Source organism: Lytechinus pictus, chromosome 17 (assembly GCF_037042905.1).
Source record: "Lytechinus pictus isolate F3 Inbred chromosome 17, Lp3.0, whole genome shotgun sequence".
Lineage (NCBI taxonomy): Eukaryota > Metazoa > Echinodermata > Echinoidea > Temnopleuroida > Toxopneustidae > Lytechinus > Lytechinus pictus.
The window spans coordinates 11,017,608-11,038,439 of record NC_087261.1 but is presented as its reverse complement, the minus strand read 5'-3'; positions in this window follow the sequence as shown (position 1 = coordinate 11,038,439).

Here is a 20,832-nt window from a genome sequence, read left to right as displayed (position 1 = left end):
GATTGCCCAAGTTGCACCACTGATTCCAAGATTAGGCGGAAAACACGAAAAGGCAGAGAAATTTTTTTTTTAATGAATAACGCAATCAGCAACGATTCAAAAGTCCTAAACGCTGAAATGCATGCATAGGTCTGTACGTATTCATTATCTTCCATGGAAAAAGCGGGATCGGTGTTACACTGCAAAAACTCCGGTGTTGATTTAACACCAGTCCGGAATGTCCACACCAGAGAAGTGTTGAAACAACACCAGTTTGGAATCAAACCGATGCTGTTTTAATACTAATTGGTGTTGTATAAACACCTATCTGGTGTAAGACCAAAACGAAACTGGTGTTGTTTAACACTTCTCTGGTGAGGACATATATAGATTCCAGGCTGGTGTTAAATCAACACCGGAGTTTTTGCAGTGTACTTTAATCAAATATACCAATTGAGAGAAAATAAAGTTCGACATGAAGTACACCTGTTGCATAAAGTGTCCAGAGTCTACACTGTGTTTTACTGCCCTAACCATGTTCGAACTGAAACTAGCACTTTCCCCAACCACCCTAATAAAGCTATTTCATAAAGAAAAATTGTAATTTTATTAAGCACATATCAGAAAGAAGAGAGAGCCAGTATTTGGTTGATATTAAAACAAGAACAAAACCTCAAAGTCGACATTCTATTAAGAATGTCAAGAGATCTATTAAAACCGCCAAACGGAAAAAGGATACAATTTGGCAAAATTGCAGGTTTTGTTTTACAATACAGACAAAAAAAAATAATAATCGTAGTTTGGCACTAGTTGCAAATGCATCAAACGGCATCGTGCAACTCCTGTAAGAAATCGATGAAGCGTTGGACAAAAATTTGTATAGTTACAATCACTGATAAATCCGTCCTTGGCCAACCATATATAATTGTGTATGGATTAAAACAGTTTTCATCGCAAATAACTGAAAGCTCTTCTGAAAGGAAACGGTCCACAGGAACTGGGATCTAGACCCATGTCGACAAAACGATCTAACAGAGATTCAAATAGGAACTCCTCTCTTCCCCATTCCTATCCCTTTTCCGTTTCTCCTCCCCCTTGCAATCCCTCTTCTATCATAATACCCACCAAGAAGGAAGCAACCAATGACAATCTTCAAATTAGTTGACAATTCATTAAAGGTCAAGTCCACCCCAGAAAAACGTTGATTTGAATAAATAGAGAAAAATCAAACAAGCATTACGCTGAAAATTTCATTAAAATCGGATGTAAAATATGAAAGTTATGACATTTTAAAGTTTCGCTTATTTTTCACAAAACAGTAATATGCACAACTCAGTGACATGCACAACTCAGTGACATGCAAATGAGACAGTCGATGATGTCCCTCACTCACTATTTCTTTTGTTTTTTATTGTTTGAATTATGCAATATTTCATTTTTTATAGATTTGACAATAAGGACCAACTTGATTGAACCATATAGTATAAAACAATGCTAATTTCACACGACAACAGGGAGAAATTCATATTTCACATAATAAAATACAAAAGAAATAGTGAGTGAGTGATGTCATTAGTCTCCTCATTTGCATACCGACAAGGATGTGAATATAACTGTTTCGTGATATTAAGCAAAACCTTAAAATGTCATAACTTTCTTATTTTACATCCGATTTTGATGAAATTTTTAGTGTTATGATTGTTGGATTTATTCTCTTTTTATTCGAATCAACATTGTGTTTGGGTGGACTTGTCCTTTAAGAATGCCGAGCTTGGGTCTGGTTTATGCCAACATTTACACACATCAATATATGCGAAGTGCAATTTTTCAAGTTGCACTTTTAAAACTTTCCGGCAAAGAAGATGCTACAAAAGCTTTGAAGTGAATTGAATTATGTTCGATTAATTGTGATTTGACAAAAACCTCTGAACGTTCAAGCAAAGCAAGCGAGCAAGTATTGGGGGTATTTCGTGCTATTAATTATACTTCATATCTGTTATACATAAACAAAATAGGGTTTCAATAATACAAATATTTTAAATTGAACGATTATTTGCCAACCCTCCTGGGTTGCTAAATGCATGATGACTCTACTTATGAGTATTAAGAAAGAAAAAATAAACGCAAGAGAGAAAAATCATCCATTTTAGCCGATTCATATCATGAGACAAAGAAGCAAATTTTCTTTCACAAAATTAGTTGAAATGCTAAGACGTTGATCATGTTGACATGGTTGATGTTGTATTAAACGAATCTTGAATTAGAGGCCTATATGCAAAGAAAAACATGAAGAAATAGACAGTGTTTTCTAAAAGAGGTAAAGGAATTTTCGCGCCTCCTGAATCAATAAGACAGGATATGTATTGGAAATATTTGTCAAATGACAAAGAACAGCTAGGAGGTCTTTGTCCAAAATAGGTCAACCGGGACAGCAGTTTCGTCCTAAGGTTCGGAGCTGACGAAAAATTGCAAATTTGTCGTTTGTTCAGAATGCAGGACGAAACTGTTTTTTTTTTTGATTGACCATTTTTCGACCCAGACTTCTTGGTTGTTCAGTTTGATGAAAATTTTGACAACACTTTTTCTATGTTCGTGAGTCAGTCGTTGTTCTTAAAAATGAAAACTCGCTATTATCTGAAGCGACAACGAACACTTTATGTACTTTAACAGATCTCAAGGAGGAAAGAGAGATTTAAAGTGAATGGTTTCTTACCATGCTTACTGTCATTATATTAAGGAATGTTTGGTTGCAATTGCCCTTAAGTATTCGGAACCTTCAATATGACCCATCGGTCTCTCATTGCCAAGGATCGAACCCATTATCATGGTTATATCACCATACTCTTTATACATTATCTTCGATATATGTATGAATCAAACTGATGGGATAAATGTTGGCCCATTGTCCACTGGAACCTGGTGATCTCTATACGAATTCTACGGCAATCACAGCATTCAGTAGGCATCATGTTAGAATTAAAATGTTATGATTAGATTACTTGGGCCATAAGGGCTAAAATGAATGAAGGATAATAAGGTCACCACCCCTCGGTGTTAAGAAAAACTACTGAATCATGCAAGCCCGGGAAGTTCAACGTTGGTATTTTTGCGCCAGAAAATCTTCCAAACTCAATTTTAGAAAATTCCTAGCATCCTGCTATTAGGCACACGTGCTATTCATTTAACGAAAGCACATTCAAATCCGTCAGGAGATATAGAGGAAGACGGAGAGAGAGAGAGAGAGAGGGGGGGGGGGGGGCAAACACAGATTGAAATAGAAAGCTTTCAAAACACTAGTTTAAAGCTTTCCTAAAGATCTATGATGCAAACCGGGCTTTTTGGTTTTATTCGTGCGGTGTTTCCACATAAAACCATGTTTACTGTTATTCACATATTATGTCTGTTTCTATGTTGTAATACTTTCTTTATAATGTTAATACTCAGTTGTAATACCGAGTGTAATAACATGTAATGGATATGTATTCTATATACATAGTTATATATATTTATTTTAGATGAATTTTAATTTTGGTTTGAATTTGAATGATAACCGAGACATCTGAATCTGTATGGTAAACTTTAAACCAACTCATGGGCCGCGGAAGCGGGGGGCTTCAGCCCCCCCCCCCCCCCGCTTCCCCACTTTTTTCCAAAACCGTGTACAAAAACGTAAAAATTACCATATGTTTGTGATTTTGTTGCATGGTCAGCCCCCCACTTTGAAAATCGTTCCGCGGCCCCTGCAACTCCCCACCAGCCATTAGCATTAACATACTGTCATCTAAGCATTGATTTCACCTGAAGTTACCAGTCCCATCCCTCACCAAAACACGCACCCTCGCGCGCACACACCCAAACAAACAGCCTCAAAACGCCTATAAAAACATGTACAAACAAACGATGGGTTGAAAATAATTACACACATTAGTCCATGCTATCGGTTGTCCCCACCCCCTCCCAACCAACCACCCCACGCTCTTACCCCCTTGTAGCCAATACTTGAACCATTCCCATGTCTCACTAGGATGTAACGCACACACACCAACGCTTGTCACAAGCTACGTCCGATTCAATAGCTCTCATTCGTCCAAAGTTCATCCAGGGTGTGACAAGTTTCCCCGTCATACCCGAACTTGACTGAGCTTTTAAGACTGAGCGGTCTTCAGTCATTATGATGCACTCGACTCGGTTACACCTACAATATCGCTCGTTGGTCACACTGTTTATACAGGTTGCATTTGCTCGATCTGATAAAGGAGTTGCCAATGCCTTCACAGTTCACATCAAAGAACTCTGTCATCTATACGCATTCGAGTTGGTCGTACCAATGAGAACCGTTCGCCGGTCCATACTGTTTTCACAGGCCGCAATTGGATCATCAGATAAAACAGTTGCAAAAGCTTTCAGACCAGCATTCAGTCATTTGAACGGATTTTAGCTGTTCACATCATCGATATTGTAAACTGCTATCTCAAGATGAAATTTCTTCTGCTGATAGAAAAGTGACCTATACATTAAGACCGAAGCCTTCAATCATCTATAAGCATGTGGACTATCCTCACTACTATTGAAAAGATGATTACACTTATTATCAGTGAGTTTTCTATCATCTAAAATTGTCTGAGAAAGGAGTGACAGAGGATTTTGGACCAAAGCCTTCGCTCGTCTTAACGGTTTTCATTGGAGTTGCAGAAACAATTACGCCAAAATCACCAGACATCTGATTGACTTTGAGCTGTTCACATCTCTCATACCCATTCAAGGGTCACACTGTTTTCACTTACTGAATTTACCTCATCTGATGAAGAAGGTCAAAGAGACGTTCCCACCAACGTCGTCAGTCATCTATTCCAATCTGGTGTGTCAATCGTTCCTTAACGGTTACTCCATTCCTACAGGGTTAACGCCGATCTCTATATTGATGAAGGAGACTTAGAATCGAATTTTGTTACACCCAGACTTGACTATTTTCGAACGTATTTTGAAGGGATGAAGCACTAATGTCATCATGGCGAGGTGTAAGACGACTTCCAATCGGTGGGTGACAATGACGAAATCGCTATGGAGGCTTATCATCGTCCACATCATTGTTTTATGGAATGTTGGGAACTCGCAGCATTTATCGGGTAAGAGAATAGGAAAGTTCACTTGATAATGCTTATGTTATTGTCTTGATAAAAACGTCCATATTTTGTTGATTTGGGGGATTAATTTTGTCAAAGTTATTCCTTTATTTGTAAATTTATTCGTTATTCACATTTACATCTATGAGATTAAACATGTAAAATTTATGAATTTTACATGAATAACCTGATAGCTGATAATAAATTCATTTTGTTCAGGTATTTATTTCCAACTTCCCTGCTGTATTAATCTCTACATGTATATTGTTGTTAATATTTATTGCTTAATAACCAAGTAGCCAACTGATTCATCAAATGTTTATTGATTTATTTGCGTATCCATTGCTTTTTCTAATCACTCACTTCCACTTATCAATTCATGTAGCTTTTATACAATTTTATATCCCTAAAATTAGCCAGTTAAAGCAGTCAGCTGCCTATAGACCTTCACTTATTATCATTATTATTATATTTTTAGAGAGAGGTCACATAGACTTTACCGGTATTCCTGATAGTTTGCTACTGTATATTTCATAATTCCAGTCTTAGATAAGGATCGGATAAATGGTCAACTCAGTTTAATCACTGGCACTTGCATAAAGTCTTATCAGCTCTTCCAATATGATTTTCATGATTATGTGATCATGATGATTATAGCTAATCAAAAATATTTGATACACACCTACTCCCCTGAATTTTCGATGGGAACATAAATCTTAGAGATATGAAGTACACGATTAAGTGAAGGAAGTTACTTATCAGCTAGTCTCAACTATTTATCTTTTTCAATATGGATATGAAATATTGCCCTTTAGCCTGCGGAAACCCCTCGAAAGTAAGTGTATACAGTACAGGATCTGGTCAAGAAAGTTACCTTAATGACTTGAGAGCAAGCTTATGACGTCATTTTGCTGTCGAGATTGTGAAAGAGATTGAAGTGACAGTTGAAGATGGAATATCCGTTTATCATTCGTGGAGGAAATATACTTATCAACCGTTTAGAAGGTGGTGACGACTTTCTGGAACTACCCTGACCACTTGGGCGATTTTTCGTCACAAATGCGGTCTCCGAGTACGATTGCGTACCATTGAGGTACAAATCATCGTTTCACCGATTCGGCTCTGTTTTGCGATATTTTTCACGAATTGATATGAAAATGATAATAATACTAAACTCAGCCGAGGTGTGTATACTGAAAGAACGGATTGAGATCAGACAAAACCTAAAAAATGACTTACTGAAACTATTTAGGAACCTCAAAATGCTCCTGGAAATTGTTAATTCTATTCAGGCAAATTCTGGGGATAACTGCTCAATTTTCTATTTCCCCTTGTGCATCGTTATTTTGTCAACCTTTAGAGTAAGCATTTTTCATCTAATCAAAACATTTCGAAACAATATCATGTCAAGCATTATCTCTTCACCTTGTAATTTAGCACAAGCGTGACACAGGGCCTGTCATAATTACATCTATCAATGTCAACCCTGCGTGCAGGTTGCATCCCTACTTGGCTTGTCATAGTTTGACTCACATTATTTATATTCATATTTTGAATTCAAGAATAGGGAATGATGCACCAAATCTTTTCTTAACATGGCGTATTTTAAAAGCTAATCTCATTTATTAATCTCTTTCCTCGATCGTGAATCACACAATATGTGGGATTATAGGGAAACAATGGGTGAGGACTGGTGATGTGCTTGAGGAATGGGGAATGAAGAGCATGAAGAGAGAAGGAAGGTATCTGGTCTAAATGACAAAGGCTAACCTTGAGACCTCACCGTAAAATCTGCCAACCACATGAATACATACATTCATTATTAGCGACATTAAGCTAATTACATAATTAGACATCACGAAACGCGCTCCTGATGACTGAAATAAAAGTTGAGCTTCGATTAAGTTAAGCAAATTCTGTAGTTAGAGGTTATAGAAAAATTAGCTTTCTTTGCAAAAGACGGTATATGTAGAGGAAAATTGTATTACATTAGATCCCCCATGAATTCTGTTAATTACTCTGAAATTTGTTAAATTGGAGTAAAATAATGTTGCTCTATTTTTTTTTCTAGAACTTCCAGTCATTATCACTGAACAATCGTCAATTAAGCATCCGCGCGATCCAATTATCTTGGTTTTTAGTATACTCTGATCATGGAATAGTGTATCGAGTCAAAATCTACCTAGATATTTACTTAACATATTATAAGTCAATACTTAGCAAACGGAAAACATGGCTAGCAGAATTTATAATCAATTAAGTGCACATTGTATACAAGACGCTGCAATGACCCTGCTTCATCAATTTTCACTAATTTAGCACTTTTTAGAGAAAGGTTTTAAGGATAACCAATTTTGATTCCATTCCATTTATATTCGTTCCATGTTTGTACTTGAAGCCATTCTACCCACCATATCACCGAGATCTATATGGGATGTATGAGTAATTTTTGAATCAATTTAAAGCTATTGGGATACCCTGGGATCGGTCGCCCCTACCCCTTATTGTAAGCGCATCAATGGGAGAGGAAGTAGTATTCATGTGTGATTTCCTTTCTCAGGTATTGTATTGAGCATGTTGAGTATGAGAATCGAACACCTAGCATGTCTAGTTTGAGGGGCACGTCCAGTATCCCTCGCCATGCTCATAAACATGACAAATGTTTTGAAGTTATACGTTTACTATAAGTGGAGTGAAATTAAAGAATTGTATATCGCTTTCATGTAATGTGAATAGTTTAGGATAAATAAATAAACAGACAGAAAGAGAAAGAAAGAAAAATAATCTAAAAAGTGTACATGGTGGAGAGAAGAAGAAAATACCATACGCATTTTATTTTCCAAAAGGGGGGATTTCCAAAGAAATAATGCGCTATAGAGCAAAGCAACCAAGATGATAACAGGATCGAACCAGGATCACCATTTTGGGGAATTCTTTTGATTTTTTTTCTCAATGAAATGTAGGTTTATGAATAAGGCAACTGGTCACCCCTGCCTTTTCCCAAGCTGTGCACGGCCATTGGAGAGATGATCGGGAAATAGAGAGGGGATTTGAAGAGGGATGAGATGGAGTGAAAGACACCCCTCTTGAATATTCTTATCATCGTCGAACTAACTTTCCCAAGATATTTAAAAAGGACAGAGCATCGCTTGGTATTTCGGCTTTATTTTAAGTATCATAAGAAACAAAATTAATCTAGCAATAGCAACAAACAAAGTCTGCATGAACATTGATATAACGAGAATATGATTTCATTTCGTTCCCCACTCACTCCCTTGGGATAATGGTTTCGATTACTCATCCCGTTGACATCGTTTAAAAATAAAGGATGGCAGCAAATCACATCAGACTTAAATAATGAATAAATGATGCTAAAAGAGCCAAGTTTAGCTCAAAACTATGTCTGTTTCAACTCCCAGTGGTAATTTTCAGCACTCGTTTCCTCTAATATTATATCGTTTTCTTATCAAAGTGTTAGAAACTAACCTTGGGCTGAACTTTACATATAACAATTTACAAACTTGAATTGCAAGAAAGTGTGAGAGAAATTACGTGTTCCTTAGCGAGGAAAACCCTGCGGACAAAATGAATGGGGGTTTGGAAAGGACACAATCACACTGAAATTATTTCTATGTAGTTTGGTATTATATTGAAATTTGCTTTTTTCCTTTTTAGCAATTCATATTAGTTTTCGTCCAAACTCTTGCATAACTCAATTATTTTTGTTTGGGCTAAATTTTTGTTGATACCATTGATACCTGGTATCCTTTATTTCTTATACACATTTCTCTTCGTCTTTTAGGTTAGTTCACTTTAATATTTATAAAAATTCAACTGCGTCCAAGTAAAGTATGTAGCTAGTTCAGACAAAATAACGTTATATTTAGGCGACTTCAAACTTGCCAAATTGACAAGCATGTCACCAGACCTCTCCTGAATATTGGCAATAAATATTGATATTCTGTGGCCTCCAGTCTCGTGTCAATATGTTGATATCGATAATATCGTTCCTTTAAAAGAACCATCGTCTGCTAGAAACGGATAAGGATCTAGTTTTGGGCCATGAACTTTCGTCATGTTCTAAATGTTTGGCATGTGACATACACATGAGTAACATGAGAAGGGGTCCCTTGGTTCGGCTGGGGGCACCCACGGATGCAGGAGAGGTGGGGTGGGGGCATGGGGTAAGTCTGAAAAAACGATCAATTTCTAGAGTTTCAGGGACACAGAAACACACAAAAGATAATCACCAAATCATCATATCCTTCCAATTTCTCCCTCACTAAATCCCTTCCTCGGTCTTTGACACCCCTCCCCCACCTCATCTGTGGCATACTAAATACGCCTTTGGATAAGGGATAACTTATTTTGTTACCTATTTTAACCTGTCTAATCATCGAGGGGAGTGGGCGGTGGGAGGCTCCACGAAGCAAAATGTTGATAGGAGGATGATGCAGTAGTTTTCAATATTTCGACATCAAGAAAAAACTGAGACTATTAGAAAAGGGAATATAAAAAGAAGGGGCGAAGAGTGCAAAGATGAAGACAGAGAAATCGAAAAAGATAATACATAGGAAAGAGTGCATTAGAAATATTCATTATTGCTATCATTATTAATAGTAGTATTGATATCATGATAAATATTATTATTATTATTATTATCATTATTATTGTTATCATTATAATCATTATTATAATTACTATTATTATCATTATGATAATAATAATAATTATTATTATTATTATTATTAGTAGTAGTAGTAGTAGTAGTAGTAGTAGTAGTAGTAGTAGTAGCAGTAGTAGCAGCAGTAGTGGTGGTGGTGGTGGTAAAAGAAGGGGGGAATCGAGATAGAGGGCAAAGGGGGCTAAAATAATCATGAATGTACAAATCCTTGCAAATAAACTGTTTGTAAAACGCCTTTTAATTGATAATTTTGTATTAATTAGTAGATCAGCATCATCATTTTACCTGAACACAATCACATCCAGAATAATATTTTATCAATAATAAATAAATCTTTAATAAATCTTTTAAAATTTTCATAGTCTTTTATGATAAATGTTTTTGTATGGATTATATTGTAAATTGATATCTTGTGAAAATGGAAGAAAATAAATGTTTATTTGAATTTGAATTGAATACATTTCATCAGAATTTCTGTTGAAATGTCACATCGGACCATGCCACTGACAGATACTGACAGATCACAGTTTTGTTGTTCTAATTATGGAATATCATTGGAGAAATACCAGACAGGAAATCTCATTCATAATCTAATATTCATATCCTGCTCGGTCTCATTATCACTCATGCCCCGACTGATAACATCTTGTGACGTCACAATGAAGACTGAAATGAAAGGGAAAGGGAGCAGTCACCAAATGTCCACCACCCAGCCTCATAGCCAGGGTTTTCCATTTGGTATTTGATCCCTTCTGTTCCCCCCTCTCCTCTTCTTCATTTCCTCCCTACTTTTCTTGCGTTTGAAAATAGTATGGGGTACTATCCCCGACGCCCCCACCCCCTGTCTACGGGCTTGACCACTCCAGTTGCCCATTGCATATAAACAAATTTGAATTAACAGTTTAAGGCAACTGAAATCCTTCAATCTAATTGGTTGGTAGAATATTTGTTATAGGAATTGGGCATTTGTTGCTATAACAAGTGTTTATGAAACGGAACCCAGAGTTTAGCTTACAACAAAATCAATACTTGTTGTTAAAAGAAAATATGTCGTACGCGGTTCTGATAGCTTTTGTTTGTTATACCGAGGTTTTTTTTACCTGACAGCTAAGAAAGCACGAATGCCTGTGAGCAAGCAACCAGGGGACCAACGGATTAAGGTCCTCTCCGAGGGACCTGGTAATGAGGATAAATGCCTTACCCGAAGGGCACTAGCGCACCACTTGGGAATCGAACCCGGGTCACCGGAATCCGAAACCCCCGCTCTACCGACTGAGCTATCGCTTTAGCCTATTTAGTATAATCGTTTTGTTTAACAACAATCAATATCAACTGGAGATGTCCAGAAACATGATAGAATATGAAATGATATAGAATGAGACTACACTTATATGCATATTTACGAAAAAATGATAAATATTTGTAAATTAATAGAATTTGTCAATATGAATAAAAGTTATAAGAAAAGAAAATGATTGAAATATTCACGATTAATATGGGATGTTTGTGTATAGATAAAAAAGTACCGGTAAATTGGAATAAGATACATTTTTTAAGGAAAACGGCCTTGATAATGTTCTCTCCACAATTAAACTAAGAATGTGTTCATAGTGGTTGGATTGTTTAACTTTAACCGACTGCTACATGTATAGGTATACGATTACCGTTTTACCATCGGTAATAATGAACGCAAACAGTGCAAATTAATAAATTGTACTCCCAATACAGCATGATCTAGGGGGCAATCTTTAATAGAAAACATCCTTGCATCGTTAAGAGGAGTCAATTACCACTTTCAGGTAGTATGATTGTCAAGAAGCTTAGTTTGGTAATGCAAGACGAGTGGGATTACAAACTCTGGATTAACGTAGTAATCCAACCCCCAACAAATCTCCTCCGACGGAAGGTTGTTAATCGTACGCCATGTTCACCCTCATTAGCCCATTTCTTGAGGCAATAACCCCTACCATGTGGCGTTGCACCTGACACCCCAATGCGGAAAGAGGGGGAAGAACCATTGCGAGAAAGACCTCTTGCGGATTTGTCGATGACACCTTTAAAACATATCCAGGTGTTAAGAATAGGCTTATGGTGTCTTTGACGCGATCTAGTAGGCCTGGTGATATGGCTGTCTTTGTATATCTTTCAGTATTGGTAGGTGGGATGAAAACAGCTTTGTTTTAGGAGATAAAGATGCTATATGGAAGGGGATATATCGGTGATTGATTCATCGAGATAATTCACCAAGAACATGAAGATTAAGTTTCTTTAAATATTGAAAGACGCCGTGACCTGAATGAGGAAATAGTATGATGTTAACACTGGATTTATCTACTTCAACGAATATGATTATAATCACATCGGCCTATATTATCGTAGTAAAATTAGACCTAAATATAGACCGACCTAGAATTTGGCTAACCCAAACGGTAGCATAACCCCCTTTACCTATCCTATTCAAAGTATGCAGAAATACAGGGTAGTTATGGATCAAGAATTATACAGATATTCAGAGTGATCGTGTTTATCATTTAAAAATTCTACATGAAGAAAATTGCCCCCCCCCCCCACCAAAACCCGACGTATTATAACGTGGGACGAAAACATTACTGTCATCGACCAAAGGATTTGGGGACATATTTCAGAGGAAGATACGACTTAACTAAGATTGAGAAAGTTCAGAAGGTTTTTATGTACTCAAGATCATAGATTGGATATAAGATATTAATACGCTTCAAAAGAATACTTTCATCTGAGAGAATATGTGTTATTTGGAATTTAGTTGACCGATGTTGAGAGTTTGATCCAAATTAGATTAAATCATTTGTTAAACACGTTAAAGGGGGTCCTGAATAATGAAATCTAGTAAGTAAATATGTAAACATATCATTTCTCCACAGCATTAAGGAAAATCAGTATAAAAAAGTAATAGGTGTTATGTCAACAACAGACACACATACACACACCCACGCACACACTTTTTTTTTTAAACAAGTGCAAATCTAGTTTCCAATAATGCATATAGCCTTTCCATTTATTTGAAAGCAGGATAAAAGAGCATTGTAGTTTAAATGCCTTGCTCACGGGCATAGGTGCCGCGGTCGGGGATCGAACCCCGGACTTTCCATGTATAGCCAGGCGCCTTAGACCACTCGGCCACGGCACCTCAACACACTTTTTTTTTCAATATGTTTTTATTAAGGATTTCATTCAAATGAATTACATAAACTGCAGATAAATACAAAACAAAATACAAATCTTCATGTCATATCAACAAGGATATGCAAAAAAGTACATATATATTTACCAAGAACTGAAGCAAATAAGGACGGAATGAAACTCCTTAAAATTATACTTTTATATCTGAAAAAAAAAATAACTCAACTGAGTCCCCAACCCTCTATGTATTTCAATAATAATTAATGTTAAATGGCTATATAAATGATTTGCAGGAAAACAGAAATCAACCTAAATGTATTATCATTGCATCCCATTTTAAATCAAGCTTCAACATAACTTTACATAATTATACACACATACACACACCCACCTTAACACCCATACACACATGCACATACCACGCATACGTAAACAAACATAATATATACAAATCTGCATAATGAACGTTTAACATTTTGGCGCAATAGGATACAGAAAGAAAAAAAACCCTGCAAATCATATTGATACAAGAGAAGGGGAAATTGAAAAGAACTAGTAAAAAGAAAAAAAAAACATCAACATTCACACCAGGATTCACACTCGCACCACACTAGACACATCCCACCTGTTCACATTCAAATCCCTTTTCACCTTCAGTTCATCCCATTTCTGCAAATGTAAACTTAACTTGCCTGACTTCGTTGCCAGGCGTCTTTCTTCTTCTATACAACCCGTTATATCTTTGTGTATTTTAATAAATGACGGTACCCGGCCTTCAGCTCTGGAATTAAAAATTGCATATTTAATAAAAAGAATAACAGAATTGACACATTTAATTCTACAAGAATTTCCAGGTAACCCTAAGAATATTTCCCTCCAATTCAAAGTTCTTAATTCAGCTAAACAAAAATGATCAATACAAAATTGCCAAAGAGGTTTAACTTTTATGCAATCCATGAGTATATGAAAGTACGATTCAGTTTTTGTACAACCAAACGAACAATAATTATCTCCCACGAAACCAAATCTCATCAAATGCTCTTTTGTATATATTGCTCCATGTAAAAGCATAAACTGAAATTCCCTTTGTTTTCTTATAAGAGTTGTACTCCTGATATATTCAAATAATTTACAAATTTCTACATCAGTAAAATCAAAATCACTGTGACCATCCTTAAGTGTTTACTTGTATAGCTCTTGTAGCTTAGTATTTAAATAAGTTATAAATTGTTTTTGATTTAATTACTTCAAAAGCTGTTTCCTGTTTTCCAATATTCATACTTATCCCAAAGTCTACCAAATCAATTTTTTTTTTTTTTCAATCGATATAACATTGGGGAAAGTTTTTTAAGAGTACAATTCTCATGAGAATTAGTAAATTTTAAATGTAATATTTTGCTTCAAGGTTTAGTTACGTGACAAAATTGCCACCGACCTGCCGTTATCAATGTTAATTTTCCGACAAACACACTCTTAAAAACGTTGGGCAACATACCGTCCACACTACAATAGGTTAAAACTTTATCAAATTCTGGGTAGTTTTTAAACCAATAATGTGTGCCTTGGGTGACAACTAGACAGTATTGGTTGAAAATTACCCAGAGTTGGATAATTTTTTAACCAATTGTTGTGTGGGCAGTAGGTTGCCCAACATTTTAAGAGTACATGACGAACTAACACATTTTTAAAATCATACACATTGTATGGTGGAGCACCCACACTGTCTCTTCGCACTTCATAGCTGTACTTGCGAGACACATTTCCAATTAATACAACTATGGAAATCACCAGCTGTCCCTAAATATCTTGAATAAGTCGAGGTCTCCGATATATCAAATTCCCTTGACTATATATACAATTATAATTTTCCTAATCCACCGACTTTCTTAACCCTGAATTGTTTCTATTTAAAGGGAATTCACAATGTATTTTCAAAATGCCTTTTTTAGGGGGGGGGGGGCAGGCCGAACAATGAAAAAATTGAAAAAAACTTGTATCGCATTGGAGAGTGAAAAATATTATATTTCAGAGCACTTATACCTTGTAAATGATGGTTGTGACACAATTAATCTACTATTTACAATTTTTTTTCTTTCATTTTTTAAACATTTCTGGGGAAACTGAGGGAGTGGTTAAATGTCCTCTTGGTGCCGCAATTAGAGTTAGCTTTCACATACTCCGCAAAACAAGCTTCCATGAAACTTTCTCACAACACTACACTACTTTACTTACCCTATGCTATATACTTCCATATGTATTCAATACAAACATAACAACATAATAAACATGATAAATGTTTTACCTTCCCTAAACTGCTCTTAAAGGAGATTTAGCGAACTTTGTTTGAGATAGCTTATTCCATTTTCAACATGTTCAACATCATGGTTAATGCTTTTATGGATATATCGGGGGGTGCAAGATTACACTGTGTATGTCTGCTTGAGCAGGATTGGAGTTAACCCCCCCCCCCCCCTCGGTGCAAGTATTTGTGATAGAAAGCAGAAAAATATGGTCAGTTATGCACATAATTAAGAAAGCTCTTTGAATATTACTGACCTATTACATCATGCACACATGTTATCAATTATCACGTCTGTCACTGTGGACCAAATTAATTAAAAGTCGGTATCAAAAACACGTGCTAGGCACGGAGATTGATGACAATTGAATATATTCACCGCATGTCTAATCATGGCAAACGAGGTGTATGTTCAGTGATTGTACGGTCATATTGTTTCATTTATTTGGGTTTTTTCGTAGGATGAGGTTTAAAAACTGGGATTGACATTGAATATCAACTGATTATGACGTATTAGCGTTTTGCATATTATAAAATTGACCTTAAATTGTTTCTCAAAAGTTTGAGAATATTCTCCAAACCCAACGCCCATTTTGAACCTGTTGAATAACATAGCAATTGAGATCGTATAGAATTCGGAATTCACGCATATAAACTTAATTACAATTTCAAAATATATACATGTATACCTAGTAACCCCTAATCTTATTATCTATGAAAATCTCATCTTCCTCACCGATCTTCTCATTAGGTTGCCCTTTAAAACACACATTTCGTAACTGTAAAAAATATAATGATATGAGTGAAAATTCGTTCGTATTAATATAGATTTCACTACCTTAAAGGTCAAGTCCACCGCAGAAAAATGTTGATTGGAATAAATAGAAAAAATAAAACTAGCAAAACACTGAAAATTTCATCAAAGTCGGATGTAAAATAAGAAATTTATGATATTTTAAAGTTTTGCTTATTTTTCACAAAACAGTGATATGCACAACTCAAATGAGACAGTCGATGATGTCCCTCACTCACTATTTCTTTTGTTTTTTTATTGTTTGAATTATACAATATATAATTTTTTATAGATTTGACAATAAGGACCAACTTGACTGAATCATATAGTATAAAACAATGCTCATTCCACATGTTCAGGGAGGAATTAATCGTTGTTCACTTGACAATGAGGAGTAAAATAGAATATGCCCTATATCATATAATAAAATACAAAAGAAATAGTGAGTGGGTGACGTCATCAGTCTCCTCATTTGCATACCCACCAGGATGTGCAAATAACTGTTTTGTGAAATTAAGCAAAACTTTAAAATGTCATAACTTTCTTATTTTACATCCGATTTTGATGAAATTTTCAGTGTTATGCTTATTGGATTTTTCTCTTTTTATTCAAATCAACTATTTGTTGGGGTGGACTTGTCCTTTAACTTACTTGTGCAATTTGTATATTTATAAAGAGCACTGAAATTACATTTGTTCATCATTTTAGTTACCACATGGCGACAGCAAGAACAAGCCTATAAGTCTTTTTTTTCCGGTTTTTTTTTTTTTTTTGGGGGGGGCTGGTTGAAAACTGTTGGCTGTTGCTGTTGTTTGACATTGGTCCGCTATGCTATATTAAACACCGCATCCGTTTTGCAATTAAAAAGAAGGTTGAAGGTTGTAATCGTTATTCACCACAAATATCATGTAAAAGGAAGGGAACCTAAACCTGGCACAAATTGTACATCCAAACAATCGTTGCAATTGTTATTACACAGGGCCTGGGTTTAATCGATTGTATGTGTTGTTGTTGACATTGCTCCGTTATGCTGCACAATGTTTGTCATAACATCCGTTATATAAATAAGTAGGTTAATGTTTAAATGATCCTACCACATAAGCAAATGAGGATGGTAAACCTTTTTCAAAGGAAAATTAAGACGCGTCCTTTTTTTAATAAACAAAATGCTTGGACTAAAGATTATCTGCCCATTAAATTGTTACTCATTAGCCTTAAAATTTGGATATAGCATTTCTGTGGTTGCGTTGGTTAGGATGGTTTGATATACCGAGTACTATAAAAGGAAGTTATGTCAATGTAGAAGTAAGTTCTTAATGTCCTTATTTCTCCTAAAGAGGATTTATAAGGTTAATGAGTTTAGAAGGGTTTTAAGCATATAAAGGGGTCAATGTTTGGTAGAACTGGTCGTTATGGCAACTGACCAACGATCTTGTTCGGGATTCTACATAATTATATACATCGCCGTTATAATGATGTCATCTCAGAAAGAGGTTATTTTTTATCATAGCATGTTGCCATGGAATCCACACGCAACATATTGTCAAATAACTATTTGATTTTTTGTCATTATTCTGAAATAAGATACAAAAATAAAATTGAGGTAAAACTGCATGTAATAGGCATTAGACTCTAGTTACATACGCCACAGACATGGCAGATGACTTGTACACTCTAAGAAATATTTGGTAAAAATGCTCCATGAGGGTAATTATGTGTCCAACCAACATTGAGCATTTCTTTTGGGCATTTTTATTTATCCAGTGTGATGAAACTTTTGCCCATTCTTAAGTGATTCTTGCTTATTTTTTAACCTTACTGGACAATATGCTTCCCGCATTGGGTAAAATACTGCCCAAAATTGGTTGGACACATAACTACCTTCGTGCTGGTTAAAATTCTACCCAAATATTTTTACAGTGTACGCAGTAAGGTTATATTTATCATAACCACGACATTTTGTTGCAATAAGTGTCAGACACTTGTTCCTGTTTCCCGCATTAACAGGCCTCGCGCATCCCTGCATATGTTGCAGATTGATTATAACATCTGTGAGGTATCTATTTATTTCACGGAGCTCCTCCTTCACCAATATTCGTTCGAAAATAGTTTTCATAAAAGATATTGCCTGTTTTATCTACTCTCCACAAACAGCATGATTTTGCCAAGTTTAACCTACTTTCTCTCGGGGTACATTTCTCGTTTGCCTAATCTACCTTGTCATGATAAATTCAACTTTCAGCACCCCTGGCTTAAGGAGGATCGAATGTTGCAGCTCAATTTCACCCCCTCCTCGCAACCTTACCCCTTCTTTCAGTGAGATGGAAAACGAAGAGCTGACGGCATTTCCAGGAAAGTTTGAAAATAACCTCGCTGGGTAACCTCTCCGAATTCCCCGATTAATGCACATTTTATGGTGGAAATTATGAGTCAGTATTTGGAACATTTTTTCTGCCACTTCACGACGGAGTTTTTTGGAAGTATTCCTGATTAATTTGGATTTAATGCATATAAAAAGATTAACATTTTTTTTTATAAAGTAAAATAAATGAAAGAAAGAGCGGAAAGTTCATATCACGTGAAGATAATTATAATCCCTGCATGTGATAAATGTGATCTGGCGTATCACATTAAAAATGCATTTTCCATGAGTTTGGGTAACTTTTTAATTGAAATGATTTTGTAAAACAAACAAAGTGTTATACTTTCTTTTATAAAACTATCTTGACTATGATTAGGAACATAATAGACAGCCCTCCAAGTAGATTTTAATACTTTCATCCCAATTTTAGATCGCACAACATGCACAAAAACAAACGTATTTTCCGGGGGGGGGGGGGGGCAAGACGCATAAAAAAAAAATCGAAGAAACTCGGAAGTGAGGGAGCGAATGGACCGAGCTTGCCATATGGGCGCTTTTGCACTTTTAAAAATGACATTGAAGGATTTCGTGCATGCGCACATCTTGTGAATTTTGTCAAAATTTTCAGTAAAACAATGTAAGTTTCTAAAAATTTTGCCATGTTGATGCAATGCATTTTTTGCCCATGACAGTACATAGTGTAATACGTGCATGCATCCTCTGGTGATCATGGATCACAATAATACAATAATTGTTTTCTTTAATATCTATCCGAGAGCCATCAACCTCTTTCGAAAGCCATCAACCACTTTCAGAAACTCTAGCCATTTATACATCGATAACGGTTACAATTCTCACTAACAACACTTAATGAACTTTGCCAAAAGTTTACTTTAGTCTATCGGTAGATTTCGACCTTTGATCAATTGGCAGGGTTTGATGGAAGAAAAAACACGATTACAAAAAATAGATAAACAAAGCAACGAAAGTGACATAGACAACAAATCACAAAAATAAAACGAAAATGCCGTTGCCCTTCTCTGGATTCATGATGAATACATCGATCCAATTGGAACAATAATATTATTTGTCCCCAGCTGTTTGATCAGGCTCCTGCCCTTGATTACGTATCATTATTTCAACAAACTATTTTATTAATTCAGTAAATCAACCTCACTTAACAAGAGGAAATGCCTGGATTGAAGATGTAAATCCGTCCAAAAAGGTCAGAGAGAAGTAAATGAACATATTTCACAATTATTCTAATGGCTCATCACCAATCTGAACTTTTTTTAAGCGGTGTACAGGGATTTTCTACGAGGGTACGGGATATGCCTTTGATGATGAACTGTAGATTGCGGGCAGATTTGGTTCTTCAACGGTATTCTATTATCTACACTGCAAAAACTCCGGTGTTGATTTGCCCAATGAGATGATATCTCCTTGATTTACCATCAGCCCGAAATCTATATACGCCCACACCAGAAAAGTGTTAAAAAACACCAGTTTCGTTTTGGTCTAACACCAGATAGGTGTTTATAGAACACCAATTAGCATTAAAACGGCATCTGTTTGATTCCAAACTGGTGTTGTTTCAACACTTCTCTTGTGTGGACAAAATATAGATTCCGGGCTGGTGGAAAAGCAACACCGGGGTTTTGCAGTGTACGGATAGCTCCAAAATGATGAGGAATTTTTACTAGACGTAAAATGAGAAATACAAATAACAGAACAATAACTCGGGGTAATTTACACAGGGTAAATCTACACTGTTCCAACGAACCTTGAAAGATATACATGTAGTTAGCATTAACATTCTCATATACGTCTAGCTTCTGACAAGATCTTTTTATTTAAAGAAGTCTTTTATATTTGGTGTGACTCGAACGGGAACCGAACTCACGAACTTCCGTTCGAAAGATGGGCCCTCTGACTACCACCAGTGAGCCAACATGTCCAGTATACCAGGGTCCATGCTTCAAATATCAGTTTTGTGACTATCCCGATGGACAGGCAGGATTTCTTTTGGGGGGCGGGGGATCTAGCATTGTTATCCCCATATAAGTTTTTTTTTGTCTTTTCGATAATTGCATTATTTTTTCCAAAATCATACTTTTTATCATAATTCCTTAAACCTAAATATATTATTAAACTAATCATCAATTAGAAAAATATTGAAGAAAAAATTAATCATCAATTGATAAGAAAACAATATTGATTACAAACCACACAGAATAAGATTTACGTAATCATTGTTGTCTCATTAGGGCAAAAGGACTTTGCTAATATGACTTTTTTGAAAGGAAATGCCAAAAAAAAAATTCTAAAATTTCCAAAAATACACATAGCGAAATATGTATTTCCTGTGCACATTGCGATAAAAATGAATATGCAAGACATCATGTTAATGATCTATATGCGGTTTCCTTTTAA